General features: G+C 57.1%; 1 long non-coding RNA gene across 1 annotated transcript in view; it reads left to right on the forward strand.

The window, feature by feature from the left end:
* Window positions 1–122: 122 nt before the first annotated feature.
* The window catches only part of LOC123521464, a 9,750-nt gene continuing 1,441 nt past the window's right edge, over window positions 123–8,431 (forward strand). The window contains exon 1 of the long non-coding RNA XR_006679905.1: window positions 123–211. This is a non-coding gene — a long non-coding RNA (uncharacterized LOC123521464). The remainder of the gene's footprint in view (window positions 212–8,431) is intronic.

Genomic DNA, 8,431 nt, shown 5'->3' on the forward strand with positions numbered 1-8,431 from the left:
GCTCGAGTGCTTCCTGGTCCCGCCCCCAGGAACGTCCGATTGGGCCACTCCGGGGGGTGTGTGGGAGGGGCGGGGCACGCGCAGGGGGAGCAGCAGAGATGGTACGGTCCTTCCCCTGGCTTCCAACGCCACCCCCGGCGGTTCAAGTTTCTGCGCCCCGAGGACGCAGCCGTGGCCAATCCCTGAGCTGCAGGGCGCTTTTAAAATGCAGGTAGGGCTGCGGGGAGGGGGCGGTGGGCAAGGTGGGGCAGGGCTGCGTTTAAAGGGGACGCGCGGCCTGAGCCCGAGCCCCCTCTCCGCCGAGCCCCCGCCCTCCCGCCCCCGCCCCCATAAACCAACACCCGGAGTCTAGGCTACGCGTCCGCTGTCCCTCCCCAGGGCTCGGAAGTTCAGTGTGGTCTGGGTCTCCACAAACAATGGGCTCCCGCGCGGGGTCGTCTTCCTGGGGCTGGGCAGCGCCTTGTCCCCTGCCCTGCTCTGCCTTGGGTCCACTGCACGGGACTGGTCTGCCGTGGTGTCCCTGGCGTGGTGGGGGAGCTTTGGAACGCGCCCCACATCCACACCGGTCATTCGTGCCCGGGACTGGGGGGGGGTGGCCGGGGGACACTCGGGGACTAGATGAGGTTCGCTCCCGGGGAGCGTGAAACCGATTGCTGCAGCCTCTCCAGCCCAGGGAAGCGTCCCTCCCTGGGGACCTGGAACGAGATCCAAGCCGCACGCGCGGCCCACAGCTGTCTGAGGCCCACGCAGCCTCGGGTCCCCACTCGCAGCTCAGTCGTTCATTCCATCACCGCGCACGCATCGGGGTTGGTCCAGCGGAGCACGAGGCACGGGAGCTTGAGTCTGGGGGGATGGGGGCGGCATTCTGCTGGGAGGAGGGAAGGCACATAATGAAGGGGACTCCTGGGGCAGTCCTCTAAGACCTGTGGGGATGTGGGTCTTGGAAGGACAGCCAGGCCGGAGGCACAGCTACACAGATAAGGCGGAGGTCGGGCATTCCTGCAAAGACTGGGAGAGGTGGTCCGAGGCACCTAGCGGAAGATCTGGCCTGATGGGGAGGGCTTAGGCCGGCGAGCTTAAGCAGGGAGGGGCATACCCAGTAGAAGACTCGCTCTGGCCAGTCCGGGGCGTGAGCGGGGAGAGGCCTCGGGGTCCAGATTCACCACCTCCTCCCCCACCCCAGCCGCTAACACGCTACTTGGCGGGAAGAGGCTGGTGGGGCCAGGCAGAGCCTGCCAGCGTCAGGCCCCAGGGGTGCTGAGAGGTCACCACGCCCAGAAGAGGCACTCCCAGGATGTGGGGGTCGTCTTCAGGGTGGGATCTGGACAGGAAGGGCGTGGTTTCAGCTCAGCCTTAGGACCCTGCAGGCCTGTCTTTACTCTGGGAAGCCCAAGACACCCATTGATCCCCGTGGGCTGGGACAGAGGGGACAGCCGGGCAACCCACAGCTCCCCTGGCAGTGCGCACAAGCTGCTGCGGGTCTACATTTGGCACTAGAGAACCCCTGCCACCCCCCATGTTGGCCCAGTCGGTTCTGGTGACCTGAATTCAGTCCTCCAGAGCTCTCTGCTTTCACTGACCCCCAACCAGAAGGGTTGGCCTGTATGTCCCTCAGACTGGGCACCCCAGGGCCCAGCATGCTCCCGCAGACCAGAAACAAAGGAGGGAAGGGAAGGCAAAATAAGAATAAATGTGGGGCATAGAAGGGTCAGATCAAAAAAGCTGCTCCTCATAAAAGCTTTTAGCACTGAGGGAGGGTCTCCAGCCCCCCAGACCACAGAACTGAAACAGGGACCTTGCAGACTAGAGCCCCCACCCCCAGACAGAGTCCTCGGGCCCACACAAAGGAGACCCCTAAGTCACTGATCCCAGCACGGCTGTTCTCCACCCTACCTGCCCAGTGTGTGGGTTCTCTCAGAAGTCAAGTCACCCCTCCCATACCAATTTACCCTCCCCACCCGCTACCCCGAACCTTCCAGGGTGGATGTCTCCATTGAGAGCCATGTGAGTACCTTCAGAGGCACCCATGGCACAGTGGGGTAAGCGTTAGGCTGGTAACCAGTTCTGATGCACCAGGGTGGAAGGGTGGACCTGGAAAGACCGGGAGAGGTCATTAAAGGGGCCTAGTGGCCAATCTGGCTTGAGATCACAGGGGAAAGGTGGGGACAGTCTCAGAAACCTGGGAAGCACTTCCGTGTCCTAGAGAGTTGATAGGAGTCAGGAGCGACTCCAGGGCAGTGGGTTTGGGGTGGACACTTTGAAGCCAGCTGGGTGGAGCCACCACGCTAACACACGGTAGACAAAATAGTCCCAAAACAGAGAGGTGAGGGTGGTGAGAGCGTGCTGGTGGTGAAGAGATAGCCCTCTGTGGGCCAAGAAGCCCACCCGATGGTCTGCCTCAGTGTCTCACAGTCTCAGCCCTGCTCCTCTGCTCTGTCTCGTGGTCTTGCCTCAGCCACTGTCTGCTCTAGCGCATCCTGGCTTCTGCCGCCTCAGGCAGGGGAATTGAAACAATTGCTCTTCTTCCTGGATGGTCCCGGAGTCTCTCTGCCCCTGCTTCTGAGATGGCTCTCTTATACACAGTGGAGTGGCCACTAAAGCTAATGAACCCCCTCTGTTAGTGTCTTACACACCCGATTTGCATGTTGTTATCAGGTGCCATCAGGTCGGTTCCAACCCATAGCAATCCCATGCAGAACAGAACAAAGCGCGGCCTGCCTGGTCCTGCTCCATCCCCACAATTCCTGCTGTGCTGGAGCCCCTTTGTTGCAGCCACTGTGTAAATCAGTCCCCTTGAGAGCCCTCTCTTGTGCTGCCCCTCTACTTTCCCATGATGTCGTTCTCCCGGGACAGGTCTCTCCTGACAACATGCCCAAGTCTCTCCATCCTTGCCTCTAAGGAGCACGCTAGCTAAACTTCTTTCAAGGCGGATCTGTGTGTCCTTTTGGCAGTCCATGGGACTTGCAATGTTCTTCCAATTTGCATGGTCCCAGCCAATCATTCTAGGGCATTACAGAGAAGTGGATCTCTCTCTCTCTCTCTCTCTCTCACTCGCTCGCTCGCTCTGCTCTCACACTCGCTCTCACTGCCATTGAGTTCATTCTGATTCAGGATGCCCCTGTGGAACAGGGTAGAGCTGCCCCTGTGGGGCCTCGGAGACTAACTATTTATAGGAGCAGAAAGCTTTGTCTTTCTCCCGGGGGATCAGCTGGCCTTCAGTTAGCAGCCCAATGCGTAACTACCTGTGCACCTACCTTGCCAGCAGGGCTCCAGAGACATGAATAGAAAAGCTATGTTAAGAAAGTCCACTTCTACTCCTGTTGACAGTTAGTCTCCAAAACCCACATGGGGGTCACTGTGAGTCATCACTGACTCGATGGCAGTTTGGTTGTGGGTGCTAACCACAGAGTGGGAGAACTGAGGACGTGCAGGCAGGCTTCCTGGCTACACGGGGTCCCTCACCCGCCAACACTCATCCGCAGAGGTAAGGAGCTTTGTAAGTCTTGCCCCAGCAGAGCAGGACCAGGTCGCCCTGGAGCCCTGAGGGGCAGAGGACTAGAGAGACTTCCCTGTAGGCACAACTAGGCAGCTGTGCTGACCAAAGAACTGTATCCCAAGTTGTTCCTGATCATGAATTGTAGCCAGCTGCTTCTCTAGTAAATCCTCCATCTCTGAGTGTGGTATGGGAGTTCTGTGTAGCCATTACAAGGAGGAGTTGACCCCAGTGGAGTGGAGAAAGTGTACTGAGAGGGATAGCTGGTGTCAAAATTGGTTGCAGAGAAGAGAATTGTCCAACCTCTGCCTCATCAGTGTCCCCTCCCACCCCAAGCCCCCCAAAAAAACACTGCCATAGAGTTAGAGTCAATGCTGACTCATAGTGGCCCCTGTGGGTTTCCAAGGCTATAACTATAGACAGGAGTAGAAAGCACAGTATTTCTCCCACATTGCTGGCAGTGGTTTCAAACTGTCAACCATGCAGATTGCAGCCCAACTTGTAACCACTACACCACCAGGGCTCATAGGTATAACAAAGTGAAATTTCTTAATCTGGCTCTTCTACCCAAGTTCCTGTAACTCCTGCCAAACGATCGTGTGGGACCATACAAATAGGGCATGTGGACCGCTCATAGAGGGGGTTGCTCAGTTCTTGTTACAAGGCCCCTGGCTATAAGGGTCTGCCATTTTGGGGAAGAAATTCACTGCCATGGAGTCGATGCTGGCTCACAGATACCCTCTAAGACAGGGTGGAACCGTCCCTGTGAGCTTCTGAGGCTGTAGAAGAAAGAAACCCTTGCAAGAGCGTGTTCAAGATCCCTGCCTGAGGTGGCAGAGGGAGCCGAGACCAGCTACATCAGAGCAGCAGCGCCCTCCCGAGAGCATGGGGTCCCTTCTCCCCCTGTGACCGGAGGCTGTGGAACTGTGGGTGGAGTGACACGGGGCTGGCTTCCTGGCACATGGAGGCAAAGGCCAAGAGACCAAGTGATCAAGAGGCTAAGACTCAGAGAGAGACTTGGCTGCTAGCTGAGGTGACCCATGAATGTGTCCTTACTGTGTGCTGATCCTCACTTGGGGTCACTTCCCTAATAAACCTCTTCACTGTGAGTATAGTCAGTGAGGTCTGTGTGGCTGTTGCAACAAAGCATTGAACACAACAGAGATGTCGAGTGGCCTGGGAGCAACCGCTGGTGTCAGAATAGGTGATGATGGGTGGAGCCTAGAGGTCTGCCTGACCCCTGCCTCATGGCAATGGGGAGGCCAGAGGAGGTCAGCTATGTGCCCCCCCACACACACACACACACATACACACACACACCATTGCAATTGGAACCAGCTCTGGGCCTATAGTGATTCTCCCGAAGTTAGAGGAGGCCGGCCGGCCGGATGCCCCTGCCACGCCCTTTGCACACCAGGCCAGGCCACCTGCCCAGGTTCACACAGCCAGCAAGTGGCTGAGTTAATCTTCAAAGTCAGGACTCTTTGGGCCCAAGAGTGAATTCTTAGCCCTCAGGCTGGACCCTGCTGCTGCCCTTCCCGCTGTGGCCTGCACTGTGTTCACACCCATCTGGTTCCTGCCTCATCTTCCCCAGGGCAGCCAAGCCAGAGACTCCGGGTCCCTGGAGGGTAGTAGCCCAGGTCCCAGCTCTTCCAGCTTACTTACTTCTCAGTGCCTGGGCCAGCTCTGCTTTCCAGCTCCTCCATCCCTGACTGCTGGGAAGGTGGACCCTTGCTGGTCCCTCTCATTCAGCCCTTTCTCCCTGCCAGGCCCAGGCCCACCTGGCTTTACTCTTAGGAAGCCCTGGGGGGATAACCACCACCCTACTCCCCCATCCCCACCCGTCCCCATGCAAAAGAAGCAAGCAAAAGTCAGAGGTCATTGCTAAGGCCTAGGATAGCAGTCCTGTTGTGACATGCTGGGAATGTTTATCAGATGGGTGCTTTGCACACACATAAGCAATGGGACCAGCTATGACTTCTTCCCCAGAGAGTGACAGGGTTTTACTCTCCAGGGCAACTTCCAGGCACAAAGTTTGGGAGCCCAGCTGTGTGTCTCAGCAGGAGCTCTGCTGGCCTGTTAGGCTAAGCACTGGCTGGGTTGCAACCCAAAGGGTTGGCAGTTCAAACCCATCAGCTGCTCTTCGGGAGACAGATGAGACAGTCTGCTTCCTTGAGAACCTTCTGGATTCCAAGGCAGAATTCCCTGGAGAGCAGTGGATGTGTACCACAAGCCCTACCTTAATGGGGTCCCCTTTTTCCAAAAGAGAGGCTTGGCTCTGCCTTCTGCCCCCAGTTGAGGGCAACGGGTCAGGGCCTGGTCTACCTGGTCACACCTGGCCAGCTGCAGTGGGCCCCAGGAGAGTGGCACCCTAGGGCTTTGGCACTGCCCTGGTCAGACATCTCCAGTCAGCAGAACCCCACCCCCTGCCGAGATCTGAGACCGTCTCAGAACTGCTTGAATATTTCATGCTGGCAGGTGGAATGAAAGTTGGTAACCTTAATTGTTAATGGAGCCACAAGCCCTCGCCAGCAGCACCCACAGTGACCCCCGGTGCACCCAGCGCTGGCCGACAACAGTTCTGCGTAAAGAGGAAGGGCACAATGCAGTGGTCCTCCATCCCTAGTCAAGCCAGCAGGGGAGACAGTTGTGACATAAGGGAGGTGAATGAGGGGAGGATGTTGGGCGCAATGCGTTGTGTGTTTCCAAAAGATACAGTTGGAGTCCTGGCCTCTGCCCCCTGGTAGTGTTGTGGTTACCCATTGGGCTGTTAGCTACAAGGTCAGCAGTTCAAAACCACCAGCTGCCCCTCAGGAGAAAGACAGGGTTTTCTACTCCCTTAAGGATTTGCAACCTCAGAAACCCACAAGGATAGTTCTACCCTGCTCTGCAGGGCTGCTCTGAATCAGCACTGACTCCATGACCCTGAGTTTGGTGTGGGTTGGCCCCATTGGGAAATAGATGTGCTACTGTTATTATGGTAACGAGGTCGGTCATCAAGAGGGGGTGGGTCCTAACCCTAATCCCTAACCAGGGAAAGTTTTTTGTTTTCTATTTTTAACTCCTAGCCATCTCAATCCAAAGCCTCATCTTTCTCCCGAGGAGTGACTGGTGGGCTCGAAATGCTGACCTGGAGGTTAGCAGCCCAACCCCAGAACCCAATTGGCCCCTAGGCCTCCGTACTGCTCATCGTGGCTTGGGTGCAAGCTCACAGAGTGAATTAGCTTTCCTTCCAAATATTCCCGCACTTGTGTGTGCTTCGTGGCTCTCACTGTAATCCTCCTTCCCACTTCATCCCGCACTTCCTGTGCCCATCCTTCCTTCCTCCCACCACTTCCCACCCTTGAACCTTGACCCCAGGCAGCTTCAACCTCTCCAAATGGAGTGGTTGCTTAGTCTAAGGAGGGCGTACCTCCCTGGTACGAGAGTTTTTGTTTGTTTTTAACTGTTTTGTTGGCCTATCATGCTTATGTTATACAACTTAGTACGGAAGTCGATTAAAGAGACTTGGGCGCACCCCCCAGCAGTTGCATTTGGCTGAAAGTGGAGCCCTGGGCGTGAGGTCAGTTCTGGGAGGAGCACGAGCCAAATGAAGCCTAAAAGCCAAAACACTCACTGCCGTCAGGTCAGTTCAGGCTCAGGGAAAACAGACCAGACATAAATCAGCAGCGATGAACCTGGTGATGGTAGCTGTGTCAGCGCAGACGCTGCTGCACTGGTTCCCGCGGTGGCGGCGGCCATGGTGTCTTCAGGGCAGATCCCTAGTCCTTTCCTCCGCTTCCAGCTGCCCACCTTGGAGTGAGTAGCCACGCACTTAGCCATTGGCACCACCCACCCACCCACCCACCCACTCACTGTCCTCTGGCGGGGCGTGCTGACTCCCAGAACTGCCCCTGCGCGATTCCAAGACTGGAAATCTTTAGGGGAGCAAGAAAACGTCCTCTTCCTCCCTCGAAGGGGCTGGTGGGTTTAAACCGCTGACCTTGAAGAGAGGGTTCTGACTCAGTCCCGTGGGCATGTTAGGGTCGAGCTGCCCCAGCGGGTTTTCAAAGGTGTACCTTTTGAGTGGGAGCAGACTGCCTCCTCTTTCTCTCACACAGTGGCTGGTGGGCTCCTGCCTGCGTGGTGCGTAAGTCAGCACCACGGGGAATTCTTTTTAGGTGAGTCTCTGTTCTCACCACCCTGGGGCCGGATTCTTTCTCCCAGCCTCCAGAGCGGTTCCTTGAAGCCCCTGCGGGTCGGAATTGACTGGCTGGCACCCTCACAGCAGCAACAACGTGCAGGGGCAGAGAGAGGGAGGACGCGCCTCCAGTGGCCGCAGCAATGGGCAACAACAGCAACCGTGGCGAGGCTGGCGCCGGCCCGGTCAGTGTTTCAGAACCAACCCAAGGGCACCCGACAGCACCAGCAGGCACAGACGTATCGTCGGTCGGTGTCGTTATTTCTAGAGAGAACCCTGCTGGTGCCCATTAGACAGCCGACCTCAAGGTCAGCAGCTGAAACCAGCAGCAGCTCCTCGGAAGAAAGACGAGGCTGTCTGCTTCCGTAAAGATGGACCGAGCCTCCGAACCCCTAGACAGGGTCGCTATGAGCAGGGATGGGCTCCGTGCAGTTGGTTGGTTGGTGGGGTAGCAGTTGGTGTAGCCCTTGGTGATAACACACACAACAGTCAGTGGCTGGGACCCACCGGAAGTTCCCAGGAGAAAGATATGGCCGTCTGCTTCTGCAGATGACAGACTTGGGGCTCGATGGGGTGCCTCTGCTCTATCCCACAGGGCTGCTGAAAGCCAGAGGCAACTCCACGGCTCCTGAGGACTGCAACATATGCGCAGGAAGGGCATTTGTCCTTTCAAAAGCCTTCCGTGCAATCCAGCAGCTGTGGAGTCAGATCTGACATATCGGGACCCGTGTACAACAGAAGGAAAAGCTGTCCGACTG

This window comes from Echinops telfairi, unplaced genomic scaffold (assembly GCF_000313985.2).
Source record: "Echinops telfairi isolate 266 unplaced genomic scaffold, ASM31398v2 ScPeMD7_18;HRSCAF=68, whole genome shotgun sequence".
Taxonomy (NCBI): Eukaryota; Metazoa; Chordata; class Mammalia; order Afrosoricida; family Tenrecidae; genus Echinops; species Echinops telfairi.